Genomic DNA, 23,125 nt, shown 5'->3' with positions numbered 1-23,125 from the left:
ACATGTGCTACTCTTAAATCAACAAAAATTAGTAAACATGAAATTGGTATCAACAGAAACAGAAACTCAAACAATTTTTTAATTTTTTCACTGGAAAACATGAAACAGAAAGAGAAACATTTGGTTCACAACCATAAGTAAGTCACATGTGCTCAATGTGAGCTCCTTGTGTCACATGACACACATCAAGTCTGTAGTCATTTTCCTGCCATACACGTTGTAGCATTGGACCATCCACCAGTGCAATGGCCTCTGTGATGCAGACACGAAGATCCTCAATGGTAGGTGGTAATGGTAGCTGATACTCTTGTTTTATAAAACCCCACAGAAAAAACACAAGGAGTGAGGTCGGGGGAACGTGGAGGCCAATGCAAACATTCTAAATCTTCACAGCCAACACGTCCAATCCATCTCCTTGGAAGTCGTGTATTCAGTTCGTTTCTGACATCTAAATGATAATGGGGTGGTGATTTCAGAACCTGCAACAATTGCAGAAGGTATGGATGGAACTTCAAACGTTTCTGTAAAATCTTCCACACAGTTTGTTGGGGGATGTTTAATTCTCTACTGGCTTTTACAGTGGATTTCTGTGGACTTCGTGTGAAACTCTCTCTCACACGCACCACAGTTGCCTCACTTACTGATGGACGACTGGTTGACTTCCGCTTACAGATGCATCCCCTCATTTTGAAGTCAGCATACCACTTACGGATACTGGGCCCACTGAGTGGATAAACACCAAATTTTCTTCTAAAATTGCGTTGTACAGTGACAACAGACTGGGATATGTGAAAATCTAGCACACAACATGCCCTCCTGTCTTCGTTTGCAGCCATTTTTCTGTTATATCGTCTTCTAGCAACGAAATTAATAAATATGCGACAGGTTCACCAACATAACAAAAAATATTTGAGTTTCTCTTTCCATTGATATCAATATCATGTTTTTAAGTGTCTCCTAACAATAGTTATTCAAGTTTGTGATCGGAAAGATCATTTATGGTAACACTGTATAACGAAATGGTGTTTTGAGAGGTTCAATATAACTTACAAGTGAAAAAGACACTTTGCAACTGGAAATTATGAATTACAATAGCAGTTTTTAAAATAACCTTCGACATAATTGTATTTGTTTGCAATGCAACCAGAAAAATGTCAACATTTAGAACAGCTAGTTTTAGATTTCAGAGAATCCTAGTTTTATTTGTAATGGAGATAAACAGTATTGGCCACTACGCCTTAGAGTGCTCCCATTTTCTCTGCTATTATTGCACCAAATCTACACAGTTTACAGTCATCCCTATTGTTAATGTATAGTACAAATTCCATGAGAAGATCCCTGCGAGGTCTTGTGGGATAAGAGGGAAGTGTAAACTAGTAACTTAGTCCTCTGAAAGAGCAGATGGATGGGAGTGTTGTCAATGGCCAACCAGGACAAACAAGGCTCAGTCACTGGCTGGCAGGTTTTGTGTCTGGTTGTAAGGGTGAGGGAAAAACTCGCATTCCTTGTTCAGAGCTTCTCCTGAAATGCGAACAGTAGTAGCAAGAGGAAACTACTGCACCAGGAAACTACCTTTATGGGATCTGTATGGCAAACATTCGAGTTATCTAGGAATCAGAAATTATGAAAAGAATACATGTAAAATAGGCCACAACTATAACATTTTATTTCTTAAATTATCACATATTGTCAATGTTTCCCAGCTATGGTATACAGTAAAACCTGTATAGGTTTGGCATCTATGATCTCACTCAAATTTGTCCAACGTAGAAGGAAATTTTTACATCACAAATAGGCCTATGTTGGTAAAATAGGACAAGTTAACTATGCCTACTTACATACAAGTATTACTATATAACTGTACATAGAAGATCTAAACTTGATAATATAATTTTTTTGGTCCTGTCGAAGTAAGAATATTCCCAACAATGACCCATTGCTCCAGGAGAAAGCAAGAGAGCTTGCTAAACAATTACAAATCAGTGACAAATTTGCGGCTAGTAACAGATGGTTAGAATGTTTTCGAAAGTGAAATAACATAACATTCATTGTTGTGTGTGGAAAATCGAGTGGTGTTAAGTCTTCAAGAAGCACTGAGTACAGTTACACTTTTGCAATTTGTTGGATTCATGGACAAAATTGCAAATTCTGTAGCACTGTTACACATGTCAGCAGCATTAATAAGAGCTTGCATAAATTTAACAGCTTGTATGATTTCTTTGTCTAGTGGTTGTACTTCACTGGTTAGGTTGGCTGGGCAGTAAGTTGACAGCACAATAATTAGAGAAGCATAAATGACAGCTGATATTTTTGGTGAAGGAAATTACATGCAAAGGGCTGGATGTAAAACATTGTTGTTTGTTGATAATGCAACAAGCCATGTTAATCTTAATCAGTCGAATGTCACTGAAGAAAACATTTTCAATATGGAGAAAACTAGAGTTTATTATATATAGTCAGTTGTCATTGCAATCGAAAACTTATAATTTATTTCATCATTTGGAGTTTCACAGTGCACTTTTATTCCTACGCTTTTATAACAAAGTGAAGTTCTATTGTTTATGACACTTACGCAAAAGCATAGTTTTCTGTTGATTTTGAAATGTCAACTCTCTCTGCAATTTTCCTGCAACTTATGCCACTGAATGATCGGTCAATGACTTTTTTTGTGGGGGACCATCATCAACACATGTCGTGAATTTAATTCCAGTAAACAAAAGTTCTGGAGTAGGCCTACACAGTGGTCCTACTTGTCATCACTAATAATGCGGCAACCAAGCATTTCCAGACTCATGTTGATATAACCTTTTTTCTTCTCTACATATGAGGAATTCATACCTGAAGTTTTGCTCACCATTTTCGATACACTCTGTATTGACAGTCATTAGGTTTTCTCTGCATCAATTATGTAATTTATTTAAAGCTTCTTGCATCCTCTCAATTCTTTCATTTGCATTGAAATGTAGGAGGAAGGAGAAAATAAAGCTTAAGGGATGTACAATTATAGGAAAAACCCATCATGTCTCTTATTTCAAGGTGAAAAAAATAAGCTAAATAATCTTACAGCTCTAAGTATCGGAGATCTTTTTTGTCCCTGAAATTTTAAATGTTAAGCAAAGAAGCGAGTCCCTATCCACCTTGCATGTTGTCTCCCAACCAGCTGCAATCCCGACCTGACACCTGCCTGCCAATCACTATGACAGTAGTACATCAGAACTCGTGTAAATAGACCTATAATGCCAATAAGTTACGAACACCAAATCTAATAAAACGTTACAGACTGCATTTATTGTTATTGTTAGAACTTTTTCTCCACTACACTATCACTACTGCTGCATTGTAATTTATTGTTATTATTATGATATTCATCCTATCCTCTTATCATTGACTTCTATGTATACATTTATCTTACCCGTAGATGATGGATCAGCCTTTCTCTCTAAACTCTATGACTGACAGAGATGATATTCTTTATCTCTTGATCAGTAACAGTTCTATTTTTCCCCGTCTTCTTACACTTGAACTCTAACTCTCTTAAAATACTCGTTAAACAATCAATGATGGGTAACTTCACGTATAATGGGTAATAACTTCGAAATTGCAGGAGAAATTTTGTGCAAAAATAGAATTCGTGAATCGTTCGTCGTATCACGCATTTGTCAAAGTCATCACTTATCAATAAAAGTAGTGGTCTTTTGTCATCGACTGTTTCTTTCCTGATGCATTCATTGATGTTCCTTCAGCTCCATGTTATTTTTGTTCAGGCAAATTCTCTTCACCTTTGTTAGAGACCTTTTTTGCCTCTGCTACTCTCTGTATCTTATTTTTGACCACTATGCTTTTTTTCACATAAAATTATATACATTGAGAACAATCTCTCTTGTTCATCCCCTTTTAGTAGGCCTACTGTATTTTAAATTTGAAAGGTATAGTGAGGGCCGATAAGCTGATACAATAACAATAGGAGTTTTGTCAGGATCATCTGTGCTTATCTATTTAACAAATATTAGTAGTTTACAATAAATAAATGTGACAAATATTGTAAACTACTAATATTTGTTAAATAGATAAGCACAGACAGATCCTGACAAAACTCCTATTACTACTGTATTTTAGTTTAAAAAGTATCGGCAGCATCTCGCCTACAGGTCAATTTCTTCTAAGCAACTGAGCATACTTCCCTTTAGTGGTGTTGCTCCTCCACATCTACCCCAGCCCATTGCTTGAACCACCGTGCAGAGGGCCACCACCATAAAGGCTCGCTTGCTAACTTTCTCTTTCCTCACAAGTGCCAAAAAGATCTGCGACACTTATACTGGAGAAACTCACCCTCTTACCGCTTTCATAACATTGAAGAAACCCAACCTCTCACCCCATTTTCAAAACACTGCCCAGCATTTAATATTTCAGCACATGATCAAAAGACAATGTGCTGTACTCGTCCAATATAGACCCAGAAGGGATGTCCAAAACCCAAGATAGAGGGGTGTCCAAGATACAGAGTATTGTGCACATGCAATGTTATAGGATTTTCGCTGTTCCAATCAAACATAAAGAGATGTCCAACTAGTACACAGGTTTTACTGTATTTACATTCGGATTGTGTTCATCAACATCACAATGGTTAAAACTTGTTATCAGATTCAACACACAGGCCACCACATTCAGAACATCATTGAGCACTTTGACAATATTAACAGCTCTTCTTGGATGGAAATAAACACGAACTTATTTACTCTTACATTTTTAGCAATGTCTTGGAGATTTACACAAGAACACAAAAAGAAATCTCATCCAGCAGACCAACAAAGCAAAATTGACATTTAAAGAAATGGGAGCATGCAGGAATGCTCGTTTCTTTTGAACCTGAGTTTCGATAAAATTGTAGCATGTGGGCTATATCAAATGCGCACATGTCTGTACTGGAAAACATTATACAAATTACAAAACAAATCTCCACATTATAGTAAAATTAATATTTCAAATTAGACAATATAAATGCATTTGGATAAAATCCAGGAGAAAGGAATCAATCCACAAAGGCAGAAAAACTGACCAATCGTACAACTTTTGTCTATATTCTTTTAATTTTTAAAAATTGCTTTAAATAATTTGACTAATTTTATACAGATGTTTCACATAAAAATTGTGAAGTTTTTTTTTTTATCGAGCTTGAAACTGTACTGCTCCTTCCTCAGTTCCAGTATTGTGTAATTCGATTCCCTTCTTCAGAATGACGTTAATTTATAAACAACAATATTTCTTTCAAATATTAAAAAAATACTTCCTGCAGGACTAGTATCAAGCATAAAATCTCATAAAAATTTATTTTACACATATTAACAAAACTGTTTCATATTATATGCATAATTTTAAATTAAACAAAAATTATGTTACAGTAATTACATTAATGAGACAAAATATTAATGCAAAATGTGGTCTGTAGACTGCAATTTATCATAACTCCATTTAAAAGTATTACAGTATATTCAGAGCATATAAAAGGAAAAGTGTGATCACTTCAATTGTAGTACCTCTTAACATGCACGTGGTGTTTGTTCTCTTTTGTATTGTACCAACATTACCACTGGGTATCTGCTCATTCGTAACGAAATAAATACTTCATTAATTCAAGGTTAGATGTCAGATTTACGATGAAAAATTCTCTCCGGCGCCAGGATTTGAACCCGGGTTTTCAGCTCTACGTGCTGATGCTTTATCCACTAAGCCACACCAGATACCCACCCCGGCGTCGGACAGAATCGTCTCAGTTTAAGTTCCAACTCTTGGGTTCCCTCTAGTGGCCGCCCTCTGCACTACATCATAGATGTCTATGAACGTAGGACTGAAGTCCATACATGTGCTGAAGTGCACTCGTTATGATTGACTAGTTGGCCGGGATTTAAGACGGTGCTTATTCCATCGGATCCCGGCCAACTAATCACTCATAACAAGTGCACCTCAGCACATGTGTGGACTTCAGTTCTATGTTCATAGACATCTATGACGTAGTGGAGAGGGCGGCCACTAGAGGGAACCCAAGAGTTGGAACTTAAACTGAGATGATTCTGTCCGACGCCGCGGTGGGTATCCGGTATGGCTTAGTGGATAAAGCATCAGCACGTAGAGCTGAAAACCCGGGTTCAAATCCCGGCGCCGGAGAGAATTTTTCTCCGTTCCATTACTTTTTCATCGTATGATGATGCAGAATATCTGCATGGAAATATCATATGTACTTCGGTACATTAAAATAATGATGTCAGATTTGACAAACCGTGAAAGTAAATACGTATTTATAGAAAGACCTTTTCCTTTTCTGTGAATTTCTTTTTCGGTGCACATGTTACTCAGAAGGGAACCTTTCAAAATTATATGAAACTCTCTTGACAATATGTACACAGGTACTGTAAAGAAAGGACAAATACAAAAACTTAAGTCGCCAATATGACCCATAAGACAAAACAACATAAAAAAAGTTGAAACCCACATTTCTGTAGCCTCTTCAAGCTGTTGAAACAAATATACTATATGACACAATAATTGTTCGTGATCCCAAATTTTCTTTCATACACTGATCAAATGTAAATATTGTTTTCAACCTGCTTTATCACACTGGATTACTATTGGCAGAGAGTATGAAAAAGTTCTTATGTCATCAATTTGAATCCACTGTATTGTAAAGTGCAATCAATATGGATTGCATTCATATACCAATAGAATGCAACATTTTACTCATCATTTCAAACCTGTGTTTTATGTCTTACAGTTTGCATTGACAGCTAGATTTTTGAACGCCACTTCTTCTGTATTTATCTGCATACAAACTTTCAAAGGAGTTTCCGATCTTGAATTGGGGAAGGCTTCCTCTTATAATATGGATGTCAGAATTGAGTGCATCATCCTATGATGTGATTGAAGCAACTTTGCTGTGAATTTGTCAACTCCATTAAAGAAAAAAATGTCACAACAATGAAAATTGAAATAAAACTTTAATAATTCACATACAGTATACTCCCGATTATCCATTTTGTAGATTAATTGTGCATGATTTTGGCTCAATAAATTTAAAACATATTGTCGTACTTATTTTATCTGCTCCTGGACATAAGTCTTAAAAAATGGCTGTTATGTATTGTGGAAAAGCTTCGCACAACCACAAACTGAAGCTGCTTCTAATTGGAAACATCATCCTTGCAAATATCTACAATAAAAATAGGATTTTTGGATTATCCACACTTCCAGATTATCCATAACCATTCTTCCAGTCATTAGCCCAGATAACAGGGAGTACACTGTGTATAATTCATATTTAGATGTAAAATATTCAATTTATGTAAAATAAATTTGAAACTTAAAGCTAAATATACAATAACGATTCTTGCATATATCTACAATAAAAGCAGAGATTTTGGATTATCCGTAATTCTGGATTATCTGTACCCATTCTCTTGACCATTAGCCAGGATAATAGAGAGTGACATAGCTCAGTCGGCTGAGGTGCCAGCCTGCTGATTTGAAATTGCACTCCGACATGGGTTTGATTCCCGCTTTGGCTGATTACCTGGTTGGGTTTTTCCGAGGTTTTCCCCAACCGTAAGGCAAATGTCAGATAATCTATAGCAAATCCTCGGCCTCCTCTCGCCAAATACATCTCACTATCACCAATTCAATCGACACTAAATAACCTAGTAGTTGATACAGCTTCGTTAAATAACCAACTAATAAAAAAATAATCGAGAGTACACAGTAAATCAAAACAATTCTGGAAATGGTACAGAGACCATTGAAGTGCTGAAAAACCAGAAAGAAATGCATCCTGATGTAATTGCTCGGTCATTATAGCACAGATGATTCACAAGATATCTTGCATTAATCTTAATTACTTTTAATATCACTTTTTAATCAATTATTTAGCGACTCTGAATCAACTGTACGAATAGATAGTTCTGATGAAATTGATGATAATGAATGATATTTTGGTGAAATAAATACGAGAATTCACTAAAGAATTACCTGACATTCGCCTTATAACTGGAGAAAACCCAAACAAGCAATCATCCCAAGTACGGTTTGAACCTGCAAGCCTCAGAGCACAAGTTTGCTATCGTTAATCAGACCAAATGCCCACATATTTGTGAGAGCAATATGATAACTAAGAAGTGATACCTCATACTTATAAATTTGCAGGTGAATAAAAAAAATGTTTTAAAAATTAATTTTTCTCAAAATAGACAAACTCTTTATATAATGTTTATGCTTTGCAAGATATTCTACTCAAGGACAAAATATTAGTTAATCATCGAATTTTGTGATCATCATAATAAAATAGTTATTCTAAATAATAATGTGGTTAAACTAAATGACCATTTTTGTAGATATGAGGTATCACTTCTTAGCTATTGAATAATTAGTTATGAACTTATAAAGTATCAAACATGTTTAAACATAACAGTCTATTAGACAAAAGTTGAGACATAATGGGACCATAGCAACTAATAGAGTGATCACACTGTTCCTTGTATATGCTATGCTATATTGTAAAAGCATTCTACCATCTTCTATTATTGCTTACAAATGTCCCCACCTTAGAAATGGAATTTTCTACATTTCCGGTCTAGAAGTGTCCTGAAGATCAGAGCTGACAATATTTGGAGACAATGGAAATTGTATAACTTTCATTATTGCTTATTTTACAAATGCATCCTCTCTTCACTTTTCAATAATTTATATTACTGAAGTTACAGGTTTCACTTCGTCATTCATAGCATTCAGTGGCCTGATTCAATTTGGTTGAGGATGACAGATGTTTAAGAGTGATAAAAGCCCGAGTACATCTATTTTTTTTTTCCTTTGAAACGAAACTGAGGTTCATGTGAAAAATCATTAGACAGCATTTATAATCCCTCACCTAGTTCCCTGCTCTGCAAATAGATATCTCTGGAGATTAACAAACAGTACAGATTTATGGTACCAGTATTTTCTTAATAATAAGAAGGAATTCAGTTTGGTTAACACTGTTTGCAATAACAAAATCTCAAATAAAACTGTGGGGATCCCCAAATGTATTATAAACCTAATGCATATGTATGGTGCAAGCTTTGTAAGTTGAGCTCTGACCTTCTCAAGAATGTGAGGAGAGACAGGGCTGCATGGAAAGTATTCTGCACACAGTCCAATCAGTTTCCAAAGTCTCAACGTCCTTAGGTCTGTGCAAATCTTTTTTTCTTGACTTCTATTTACAGACTTTCTTCCAGAATTCAACATATGACTGCTTCTTAATATTACAATGTGCCTTTCAATCTTTGTCAACCTATAAGAGAATGTTAACAAGGAATTTCAATAGAAGCTGAATAAATCACATACAGTGTTGGAAAGAAGTGGCCAAATCTCTTTCAATATCAGGCATGCTGAAGATATTTTTTTCAGCATAGCAATACTTTCTCTTTATACTTTCCATGATGAGAAAGAAAAAATTGGATTTTCTTGACCTATCCAAAAAAATTAAATGCGTTTAAACTCACCAACAATTCTGATGGCAAATGTTTTCTGTTTATTTAGTCATTACCAGGCCAATTTGACCTGCTCCGTTTGCAACATAAATTCAGAGCTCAAGTTACAAAACTGACACTGTAAAAGAATCACACACCTACTAGCAAAATTCTTTGGTGATGAATTATAATTCCTCACTAACAGTACCTGTAGTTCCTAGCTATAAGGACAGATTTCTCCACAGGTTAACAAGCTGTAGAGGCATCAAGTATTCTTAATAATAAACAACTACAAATTAAATTCAATTGACATTATTTGCACAACACAGTTTGTCCACACAATATAAATTCAAAAATGAACTAAAGCCAGCCAGTTGAGGTAGGCAAATGGCATAATAACTGTCTGGTATTAGAAACCAATAATACTCTAATCACTTTTCATTTTTCTACAAAAAATTCCTATTTACACAATGACATACACACTAAATATCTACAATTGATAAAATATTGCTAAAATAAAGCAAGTAAACTAACCACTGGGGTCAAATACATAAAATATTACTCTTCCCGTAACTTCTCATTTCACTCATATACACAATGAACTTGCTAGCTGGGGATCCCTTTTACAGGTCAGCAGTAGTAGAACACACAATATTCCAGAGATAGTACTTCCACAAATGGTAAAGTTTTGGGTGGTATCTTTTTGATATGCAGAATGGCGCATACAGTAAAACCTCGTTTTAACATTCCCATTTAAGGAAAATCCTGCTTTTATGGAATACTTTTCAACTTGTGATAATAAATATCTTAGAAAACATTGTGATAGTATTCAGAAAAGTCAAGATACAATATAATATAATATAATTTTAACAATAATGCTTGATATAACATAACGACACAAACCATAATTTGTAAAACACATATATGATCATGTGCAACACATTAATAAGATGCATTTATAAGTAATTAATCTTAAAGACAAGGTAACATTTTAATTTTTTGTGTTTCTACAGTTGTTTTAATTATTGTTATAAAATTGAAGTAGATATGAATATTGATTTGGTTTTAACCATCATACAAATTAATTAATTAAAAACAATAATTAACTCAACTGTTGTTTATTAGTTTATTATTTTATTTTATTTGTATATATGGTTTTAATATGTTTATTTTAAGATTGTTTATATTTAATGGTTATTCCAATCACTGTAAAATTAATGTACCACATGAGATAGTTAGAATATGTGCCTGAAGATGCCAAATAGGCGAAAACGTTAGCATTAAATCTTTTAACTTCAATGAATTATTTATATTTATAAATATTTGTTGTTGTTTTTAAATACTGATAAGTCATTTTCGACTGAACATATAAAATAAAGATTCTTATATTGTGATAATAAAGCCCGAAATATCGACTTAACTTTCAATAATCAATAGTACCAGCATATTCTATAGCACATCTCAATCGATAGTAATGATTAGGCTTCGTATTCCAGCTAGCTATAAACTGGAATGAAGTAGCCTGATTCGAAGTATATGTGACGTCACAGCGCAGGTACAGGTATATTCGTATACAAAATAGTTACGCATCCTCTGTCCTCTAGAAAGTCAAAATCGGGATGCAGTCATAGTGAGTAGTCTTATTGATCACTGCTCTTACTAGTTATCTTATTTAAATAACTACGGTACACCTTTGTGGCTGATTGAAGGTTCATTGCCTTAAGGTGCAATGCCTTAAGTAAGATGTTCAAGCGTGTAATAATGCAGGACATATTTGAGGGTATTTGAACTAGTATTTTGAACAAAATTACATAAAAATTTTGTAAAATAAACGTAAAAGTGACAAAAAACAATGCAATACCAAAAGGCACAAAAGGTGTGTTGAAAGTAATCCAAAAGAACCTGTACCATCAAAAACTGAAAATTATGAACATATTAACTCAACGTTTAGCATGGATTTGTGTAGCCTACCATGATGCTCAGTGACAACATTCCAATTAATAAATTAAATAATGTACATTTTATGGAATTTCTGGAAAAGTACATAGAAAATTAGTGGGTTTTCAGTGATCAGTGACATACAACATCCTAATGAAATACGAAAAAAAATCAGACAATAGGAATACCTTGTACTACATCATGCACCAATAAAGTCATGTGCTATTGAAAGAATTTCTTGCAATATAAAATCATTTCAAGTGACACCCGCATATGTTCAAGTTCTGTAACTTACAAATGCACATTATTATTCATGGCAAAGATCACGACGAAAATGAACATCACGGCTCAAGTATGTGTTTACTAGTATAGCTTCAGAATGTCAGGAGTTGACTGTACTCCACAAACACTCAGCGATGACCTGTTTGTTTATATCCTTATCCATTGCATTACCTGTGTTCGGCATACTATATACCCAATGTGTCTTTAACTTCAGTCTTTAGGTAGCTTGAATACGGAGCCTAGTAACAATCTTGCTTTGCATTGCTTTCACAGAGTGGATGCTTAGCTCGCTTTGTTCTTGCGAGTTGTGTGAATCTTGTTTCCAAGTTTTTTTGTTATGCTGTTTATGCATCATTATAATAGCGACTAAACAGAAGAAATTAACTATCAGACAGAAAGTGAAAGTAATAAGGGATGTTGAGGCTGATCCTGAAATAATACTATCACACATGGCAAGAAAGCATGGTTTGCCAACTACTTCATTATGGGGAATAATGAAAAAGAAAGAAGAAATTTTCAATGCCGAATTTTAGTGTGGTTGAGATTCAACCAAATGGAAAAATATTAGTGCCTCACCATTTGAAGAGTTAGAAAATATTATAATGAAATTTAATGTAAATAATAATTGTAGGCCCAATTAAATGATTATAATGTTTGGTACATAACACACATGTTAAACTAATTAATTTGGCCTTTCTTTCCCATTTCATGCAAACCTCCTTTTAAAGGGGCGGAAAAAAAGTAATCCCCTAAGAGATTCGTTAAAAAGGGGTTCTACTGTATTTTTATCCTATGTGATAAAAACTATTCATGAAACCATAGAGACTATCATTTACAAAGGCAGCAGAAATCTTCTGCACATGCACCATCACGTGGTCTCATGAAGTAATCTAGTTTAGATATTTGTAATATACTAAAATATTTGCAGTGATTAAAAATCTGTATGTGACATGCTGTTTATCATTTCTCTGGTCTGTTTGTGAAAAATGTCACCTTTATGTTGATTTTATCTAAAAATGAATTTTGTTATACAAATCACAGTTATCACTAGTTAAAATCAATATTTAAATCAGTAAGATAATCAAGTAAAATACAAATCACGTAGGTAATTCAGTGTACAGGAACAGAATAAAAGAAAGTGGTTCGCGAGGTCATGTGACTATATTTACACATAAGCGTTCTAAACTGAGCCACTAAATATACATGTGTTACTAAAACAGTAAATACTTTGCATAATTAGCAAGATACAAAGATTAACGTTGCACATTAATGTAGAGTAAACAGTATTCGCAATTGTTTAACAGCACTCAATATGAATAAAAACTAGAAACAACTCTAGCAAGATTGATGAGAAGTTTCGAACAAACAATGCACATTCATAGCTGCCATATCTGTAGTTGACAGAGGTCGATTTATATGGTAATTTGAAATTATCTTCAGAAAAATAATATTCTTCAGCCAAATGATTCAACTCAAAAAATGACACAATATAATACAATTAAGATGGATATAAGCACATTGTGGAATTTATCTTTCCAAAGAATGACTTCGAACTATACAAAATAAGATTATGAATTGATCCTTTACATCCATAAAAATAATCATTAAAAATAAAAATCAAAGACAAAAAGTGAAATACCATCATAAACGAATCAGAAATCACCTTTCAAGCAACCTGCAAAACTGCAGTAGCAAGATTCAGGTTACCTACAGAACATAATTTGGTCGAAATTCCAAGGGTGAAATAGGGTGAAATAAATGATTATCTGAGAAAACACCTAAACAAAATAGGAATCTACGAATACATCAGTCCAAATGTGACAAAGAAAAGGAAATGACAGAATATAATCTCCAAACTTGCAACGCTTTAATTTCAGGATCCATAACAGAGAGATGCTGGAAAAACAAGAGTGCTAACAGCTTCATTGCCAAATTCAGGGCATTAGAAAAAGACAGCAACGACAGTTAGAAGGGAAGTTTACACACGAGCTCATTAACAGTTCCATTACTAAAAAGAAATAAAATCCATATTTAGCGATGACATATTTCCTACTTTCCAGTCTTCCATAACAATGTAAGCGAAATAGCTGCTTTTAATTGATCATGTAACTATGACCATAGCCTGTATACCGTAAGTTGACAGTGGGAGATTTGCAGAAGTGTAAAAAATCTAAATTGTCCAACCAAACCTTATTACTTATGATAATAATTTTCAAATCAACATTATACAATTTTAACAAAAAAATCATCCTATAGCTGACACTATCTTCATTCAGATTCACTCAGGCTAACAAATGCATTATTTTGACCCATTTGATCTAGTGCAGAACTCCTAGATAAAGAAAACTCATTTAACATGAAAGACATGCGGGTCCAGTGTTACCAGATTCTGATGACAAATATGTTTATATCAATAGCTGATTGTATGAAAAATAGTAAGTAAAAAGGGAAGGGATGTAAATGTGTTTCAGATATAACGAGAGAAAAAAAAACAGCCGAATTTTTTATACACATTCTTTAAAAAAACATTCAGGCATTTCCATTTTAAAAATTGAATTTAACATTGTGGAATAGTGTCTAGGAAAGTTTTTTAGTTGGTTATTTAACGACGCTGTATCAACTACTAGGTTATTTAGCGTCGATGAGACTGATGATAGCGAGATGGTATTTGGCGAGATGAGGCCGAGGATTCGCCATAGATTACCTGGCATTCACCTTATGGTTGGGAAAAACCTCGGAAAAAACACACGGATCGAACCCGCATCCGAGCGCAACTTCAGACCAGAAGGCAAGCACCTAACCAACTGAGCCACGCTGGTGGCTGTAGGAAAGTCTGATCATATTTGGACTATAGTTATTATTATTTAGAAGTTGCAAATATAAAAGTTCTTGTGAAGTATGGAGTTTCAGCTAACTGTTCCACAAAATAATAAGAAAATCTTGTATATTATTAGTAAATAGTTTCTTCGTTAGTAGTTCCAATTTACAAATGATGTCATTATATAAAAAAATAAAAGTGTGTTTTGTGATTGTTATGATGTTAAGCAATTTAATCCAGTTATTGATGTCATTTAATCCTATTTGTGGAGTGATGTAACCTATACTTCACGTTATTCATAAGTCCTTTCGATTCTATTAAAGTGAGTCTAAAATGCTTATTGTGCTCAAACATAGTAACAAAATGAAAGTTTAATACACGGAAATTATCATTAACTTCACAATCACTTTCATTACCGGTACTATTACTGAATCATATGCGTAATATCAACTGATGTAAATACTCTATAAAATAGCAATAATACTTGGAAATATCACTGGTGGAAAATCTATATCAGATAAATGTAAATTATTAGTAGGTACTAATACTTTTATAGAGCAACGCAAAGGCCACTTGTAATTAATAAGTATGTAGTAATAACATTTAGCGTAGCTACAATAAGCATTTAGGGAGTCAAAAGTTGGTATTGATCTCAGGGGATTACAGATGTTGATATGTATATCTCGATAAATACTGAGTAAAGCCATCTGCAATTAATATCATGCAGCTCTGCCAACAAACCCTATCCCCACGTCCAAGTCATGACTCCTGGGCAAAGCAGTTATTACTATAACAGACGGGGAAGGATGAAGGCGAGTGTCCAGCGTCTTAAATCTGTGCCCAATCAACTATGGGAGTGAACCCCTACAGAAAATCCTTGGTCTTCCTAAGTAAGGGGATTGTACATTGGGCTAACAACTATGTATAAAACGTATGTTACGAATATTTCACAAAATAAGCCTCAGAGGAAAGATGAAATTCAGAAGGAATGCTGGAAATGGGAATTACTAACTGGGAGAAACTAGCGAAAGACAGAACAGAGTGGAAGCATTTTGTGAAATCGACATGGAGTCGACATGCTCCATAATGCCCTTTGATTGATTGATTGATTGACAATAAGCATTTATGGAACACAGTTTTTGTGACTTATATTTATCATAAGTACGGTAAATTCAATTCTAAATTACCATTTCATAGTCTTGTCGAGTAAGTCTCTGGAGGCATTTGAAACTAAGCAGTCCTATTTAAAAAGAGTATACCGAAATTACTTGTACAGTCATAATGACAAAAAGTATTAAACTGCTAAAATATAATTAAATGATGTAAATTTATAAATACAATTGCATTTAAAGTTTGTGTTAAAAATTAATACTTTTAAAAATAGTTAATATAAGTACAAATATTTTAATTATTGGTTGAATGATAAAACTGATTTTATTTGATTTCTGCAGTGAAGAAGGGATTCAAATTGTTGGTCAGTTGTCAAATTTTTAATATTGTGTGTTTACAGAGCGCCAATAGGAGAAATAAATGAATTGTTTATTGTAAAAACACCACAATCAACATATTTTTACAAAATGCGTTTTTTGTGGATTTTTATTGCCAGCATGAATGCGCATCCTTTGATATAAAAATATTACAACTAGCATGATTGTAACATGTAAAAAATTGGAGAAGAAATATGCATTTATTGTAAAAACCCCGTAACTAGCATCACGTATGGTGTTTTTCAAAAAACTAGTCTGCCGCAGTAGCTAACAGCAGTACTGTCGCACACCAACAGCTGATTCCAGTCCTAGCCGAATCAGTGTTTTGTTATGTCTATTGCTGATTAAGTGTTGTCCTTACTATTATTATCAGTTTTGTGTATTTTGTTACAAAATGGTTAGTTGGAGTGACGAAAATGTTGCTAATGAGTATAATGAAGGGGCGTTAGGAATGAAGAAATGTATAATAGAAACGTTATAAAAAAGGCAAAGTTAAAAGGAAAATCTTACACAACCAACTATTAAACCTGAAGTTCAAATTGGCCCAGATTGCAAGTAAGTAAATTGTGTGATTGTTTTAGAGGTGTAAGAACATGATATAATGCTAGTACTTTAACTAATAAAAGAATTGTGTAGTCCTAGTAAGAAAAATGTCTGTTGCAGCAGAAAAAAATTTAATTTTTTGTGGTTTTACACTGCAGTTTTTACATAGATTATAAAGTTTGTTCATTCTTACTTTCATTCACTCTGATACTTGGAAAAAGGCAATGCTTTGCTTAGTTTCAGTTTGTTTGTTGAAAAACTCCATAATATCCTAATTAATTAAATTTTTTTAGGGACTTTATATATATTATAAACACAAGTAATTGTGAATAAACCTCATATTTAGCAACTAATATCACTTCTTAAATACATTTTGACAATTACAATAAAATTAATGAAACTAAACAGTTTTTATTGGTTTCCCAAAAGTTTTGTTTTTGTCACTTGTGGGGTTTTAGAAATAAACGATTCAAATGTATTTTAACGTGGACAAGAAATGCCAATAAATTTTGTCCAGAGTTCTCCCATTCAGAAACAGAGTACATTTTTTATTTATTTTTTTTTTTACTTGGTTATTTTACGACACTTTATCAACATCTTAGGTTATTTAGCGTCTGAATAAGATGAAGGTGATAATGCCAGTGAAATGAGCCTGGGGTCAGCACTGAATGTTACCCAGCATTTGCTCATATTGGGTTGAGGGAAAACCCCGGAAAAAACCTCAACCAGGTAAATGCCCCGGCCGGGAATCAAACCCAGGCCACCAGGTTTCGCGGCCACAGGTGTGGACAACAGTGTACATTATATTAAGTATTTATATTGTTATAGTTTTATAATTTTGTTAAAAAATGTCCGTTATAGTCTCAAATACTGGGAACTTTTAAATGATTACACTTCAATAAATTAAAAACTGAATTGATTGCCTCCTAAAAAAATGCTGTTTACCAAGATGTCAAAATAATCATGAGTCTGAAGAGCAATTAAGTGTTTTTCCCAAAACTCTTCAATGATGAAACATTAAAGAGGAGACTGAAGAATATTCCAAGAAAAAAATTGGATCTGAGTGAAGGGGAACAGTTGTGTGCATAAATTGCTTTTAATTTACATGTGTGCTAGCACCTAGCACATAAAACTTTCAGGAACTTGCATGGCATGGACAGAACTTTTCCAGAAATGAGGCACACTCTACTTCTGATATTACTTCCTAATCTTCATAAGTTTTTATCCCAAACACAAACAAGTAGCGAAAAAAAATCCTGAAGCTCAAAACCAAGCTTTACTAAACAAGCACGATGAAGTAAAAGAATAGTTATTAAGTGATACTGTGAATTTTTGGGTGTTGTGAAAACAATCTAAAGAAAAAAATAAATAGGCTATTAACAAGTGAAAGTATTACGTACATAGTATCTCTTTTGTATCATAATGCACACATTTTACGGAAGCAGACAAGAAAATATGAAAGAGGGAAGTTCGAAAATAATGAAAATCTGCTCTGAAGACTGATATAAAAGTCCAACCCATATCAACTTCCGCCACGAGGAAGGCTAACCAATTGGCATAGCCACCACATTTCTGGGCACAGATCGCTACTATTAAAGTTTATTTTTTGTATTTCCAAATTTTTAAAATATGATCTGTGTAAATTTTTTATTATAAGAATGTACATACATCATAAGATGTTAATTATTTTAAATTGTCAGTTTTACTTTCACATTTTTTAACTCTATCATACTTTTTATATTCTCTTTTTCATATGCATATATATAGAAGACATACTGGTTATAAATTAGTATTTTTTTAACTTTTCCAGCTATTGAAAGGCTTAAATATTACTATTCAGACATCTCATATTCTCTATTTGTCATTAATTCTTGAAATATAATTATACATGAGATTAATTACATTTGTTTTCCTTTTGCAGTCGTGGTAAATAGTCACTGAGGATGGAGAAGCATCTCCGAAACATGTCTGACTATTACTAATTTCTTTAATAATTATATTATATTTATTAGTATTCATATAACTGTAATATATAATTTTTTACGTTTCTTATCAAATCTATAAACACTGCATAATTGGCCTAATATGTGTGGTTTATCTTTGAATATTTATAAAGGAGATCGCTAACTACCAGCTTACATAGTTCTTTATCTATTTAACAAGCAATGATACCAGATCTCTCCCAACCTAAATGAGTACCTGCATGGTGTTGGAGATGTAACCGACTTAGATCATGAAAGGTTCAATCTCCATTTACCAGACTACTGCACCAGAACAGGAGTCTTCGGATAGGTTTTGGAGGCAATTTATAATCTGTATGAGTCTGTGTTGCAGTTGAGGCAATTACGTCGATGCTCCATAAATGGGACAATGGAAAATGACCAGCTGAGACTTGCCAGCAGACATCCCTCTCTTGCCACCTGCACTGCAGAGACAGCCAGCAGCAGTGTACATCCAATCAGCAAGCCTGGCAGACTGGGTCCTCAGCCACAATCACTACCAGTCACTGACCCCAAGGTCCAATTCTATCGGTCCATGTGCCTGCCTAGAAAATTGGCATTGCAGAAGAAACAGTCGGCAACGAGCCACAAAATACTTGGGCCTGCTACTACTTCAGTGAGTATCACAAAAGTGGCAAAACAGGAATGCAGTGTACAACCTACTGCAAAATATTAGATGGAATGTACCACATCTGGAAGACTCAGTGGTTTTGTATAACACCTTGGTAAAGGCTGCCATTCCAAACAAGGAATCAGTTGAAGGTTAACCCAGAGAAATGTTGCTGCACTAGCCTTATGGATACTCGCATCTAAAAGAAAAATATAGCAGTGACGAGAAGTAGAAGGTATTACAAATATTCCTAAAACAGGACTAGATATCAATACCACCCTCCTGAACCCAACACCAGAAAAAATGAGGAGCGTTTTTTCAAAAGTCGCTAAACACCAAAATTGTCAAAATTGGTGGTTTCATGTCAACATATATGGTACGCGTATTCCTGTAAAATCAGTTTTAGCAAAAGTCGACAAACATTGTTGTTATAAGGTATTGAAAACTGCAATCATTTGCAAAACTTGATATTCGCCTCTTCATTAGTTAAAGCAGAAGCCGATAAACACCAACCACATTGAAAAGGACAGAATACTTTTGTAAAATTCATACTTGGGTTAAAAAAAGTTTTATTTTATGCAACAGACTACAATTTAATAGCAATCTATATTTAGAACAACAATGTACAAGTAGGCTTAAAAGAAAAATAAATCAATTTATTTAAATCTATTTAAATTTCTTTGGATCCAAATTAGATTAGAACAACAATATGAAACAGAATATTAATATTTATTTGCCAGGCTTGTAGAAAGATCTTGGCTCACGATACGATTCCTTTTGAACTCAATCAATCAACTTTGGTCTTGCTTTGCGGGATTAATTTTATTATCACTGATTGTCAGGTCATTCTGAACAGCTGTATCTCCACTTCTAAACGACTGTAGTGAGAGCATAGTATTGTAAACTATCATAATATGGAGTCTGTTTCTAGTGATTCTGAAAATTGTACAACTGTTGTCGAAAATGTAGGGGATAGAAAGTCTAGATCGAAGATAAATGCTCCTAGAAAGACTACAAAGAAAAGCAAGAGCCCTCATATTGTGTGTTCATATGGGCTTCTGGGTATACCCATAAATCCAAAAGCTTTGGGGAAAAAAGGAGTACAGAGTAGCTGAGTCTTCGGTAGAATAGAAAAAGTCTACCGAAAAAAGGGAGAAATTCTGTCTCCTACTATGAAGTTCTGGGTCAACATGATACTGTCAAAATATTGAATAAAGACTGGGAAGTAAAAGATATAAAATCCAATATACAAAAAATGTCTTGAAGCCTAAGATACCTTTCAAAATTACAGCCCAACGAGTGATGACATAAAGAAAATCAAACAAGAAAGTACTCTTGTCAGTGGCGGACACCTACACTGGGGATCCCATTGAAGTTGATGTATTGAAAAAGAAGACCTGTAGAGGGGAAATAAGGAATGCAGCTACTTTACCTAAGAAGAATATGGACAGTCAGGAGAAGAAGAAGGTCGTCTTCAACCAGATGAAGTATTTTAGAATACCAGAATCTGCTAAAGATTTCTATAAAGACATTACTGGGAATTCATGTTAAATTTTATTGCATGTTCCTAACATTTTGTGCACAAATTTAATTTTGTTTAAGTGTGGGTATTTCAGACTAGAAATAATACATTTCAGGTTATTTCGGTAAATTTGGACTTATCCTTTTTCCATATTAGTGATTCAATATTATTATCATTAATGAATGATTTGAGTTTTTGTGTTTTCAAAAAAAAAAAAAAAAAAAAAAAAACTAATATTTTTGTATTTTGTTCTTTGTTGAAAATAAGATATAACAATTGCAAGTTAATACGATAAAAATGCATTTAAAATATGATAAAATCACATGTAAACAAAACATAAAATCAGAAAAATTAACTAAAAAAAGATACTAAAAGTCAGGTTTAAATGCTAACAAAATATGTGTTATGTTTCCATCTCTTGGTGTTTTGTGGCTTTTCAAAAAACTGTGAACTTTACATTTTATTTATTTTTTTTTCCATTTTATAATCTAAATTTGAAAACATTAATTATATAATACAATTACTGCTTTTTTAAACAATATGATATAAAAAAATTAAAATGTTTGTGGTAAACTATTTTTTAATCATTAAAAAAAAAGTTTCCTGAAAATTTTACTTTTAGGCGTTTAGGGACTTTTTAAAAAACGCTCCTCAAATCTCTATATGTACACTGAAAAAAGAAATGTTATATCGAAATCGAGTATGCACTTTGGGAATCGAGCTCAGGGAGGAAAGCTAATATCAACTACTTTAACACTAAAAAAAGCACCAGCCTTAGATGACTAGAAGAGACATGACTCGCATTTCTTTTCCACACCCATAAGTGCAACAAAATGTTCTACAGATGGAAGAGCAACCAGTTAATTTGAAAACAGAAATACAAGTGAGAAATCTACAACATTGCTCAAACTTCAGAGCTGAGCTCCTGTAATTGAAGAAGCCTTAGAAAAGATACCACCAGATAATAACAAGGTAATCTGAATATTATCAAGACACCAAAAGTTCCATTCAATCACAGCTCTGCAGTTCAAAAAGACCTCTTGAAAGAATAATACAGTATATCATTACATTTGCAGAGGCATGACCATATGGGTGTGGATGATCTGAAAGTGATATAAGAACAAAAAAGAGGGGTCTTATTCATCAAATTCATCAACATGGGATGTCATTACCAGGGTTATGATTCTAAGGATTTAGTCTTTTCTGTTGCTTGTAAAGTATCTAAAATATTTTAACACAATTGTACGTTTCATGCATCCTACCATAAAATAAATTAATCTTCTAGAACCTAAAAAAGGCTAAATGACGCATATAAATCTAGAAAGGGCCAAACAAAGCATAAAAACCAAAAAAGACTAAATAGGGGGAAAAAAACCTAAAAAATATAAAACAATATATACAGGCTACCAGTATACAATTAATACTGTCTTGAAACGGTAAACAATATACAAAAGAAAAGAATAACTATATCAAAAATGCATTTAAATTTAGAGATTAACACATTTTTGGTTACATTCAATTGTTGAATCAGACATATTCTGGAATCTTGCATTATTTAAATAGTTCTTTGCTAGCATTTCACAGACGTGGTTTAATAAATTTTTACTTCTTGGCACAGTTATAGATAGTGTACATGTGCCTAAATTTGCAGCATCACATGCATATCTACTTCGAAAATAGATAGGTGATGATTCCAATTTCACAACAGATGACAAAAAAATCTTCTGCTAAGCTCGTCAAAAGAAAGTAAGCAGGCAATGCATATTCCTATTTTACTTAGTTTTAACAAATTTCGAATTGAGTGTGTTTTTTTGCGATTATCTTCTAAAAATATTAGCTACATTGAAAATTAACATGAGACAAAAGTTACTTGTTTTTTAATTTTCTACAACATTTTGTGATTGGTCCGATGATTAAAAGTGCACACGAGTGGGCTGCAACCTTCAACTTCATTTCTTTTGCGATCATCTTCTAAAATATTAACTAAATTGAAAATTAACAGCAGACAAAATTTATTTATTTATTTTTTTTTTATTTTCTACAACAATAATACAAACATTCTGTGTGGGGTCCCATGTGGGTCACGACTCTCAACTTTTTTTTAATATCATTGGATTGATCTGAATTTTGATATGGAGCTAACTTCTGACTATCGGATGCAACCATTAGATTTTGGTTGATGTTAGTAAAAAAAAAAAAATTGTCATTTTCCAGGAAAGTATTGTGGTGACACAACAGTTTTTTTATTATTATTTTATTTAAATCGAGTATCTAATATTTAAGTTACTATTTGTATTGTTTCCTGGTTCTTTTAAGGTGTCCAGTGAAAAAAAAGTCACATTTCCTCCAACATAAAAACAGTCTTGCAAGGAAGGAAAGGAAGCAATTGATTCAACCATTCATTTCTACATTCTCTGGCAGTTCAACCTACATTTAT

At 33.4% G+C, this 23,125-nt stretch overlaps 1 protein-coding gene across 1 annotated transcript in view; it reads right to left on the bottom strand.

The window, feature by feature from the left end:
• Positions 1–349: 349 nt before the first annotated feature.
• The window catches only part of Sfxn2 (sideroflexin 2), a 90,035-nt gene continuing 67,259 nt past the window's right edge, over positions 350–23,125 (bottom strand). The window contains exon 9 of the transcript XR_011330910.1: positions 350–479. The gene's annotated coding sequence lies outside the window, so the exon portion shown is untranslated. The remainder of the gene's footprint in view (positions 480–23,125) is intronic.

This window comes from Periplaneta americana, chromosome 2 (assembly GCF_040183065.1).
Source record: "Periplaneta americana isolate PAMFEO1 chromosome 2, P.americana_PAMFEO1_priV1, whole genome shotgun sequence".
NCBI classification, from domain to species: Eukaryota; Metazoa; Arthropoda; class Insecta; order Blattodea; family Blattidae; genus Periplaneta; species Periplaneta americana.
The sequence above is the reverse complement of the archived record's forward strand: the minus strand, read 5'-3'. Positions and strand labels throughout refer to the sequence as shown.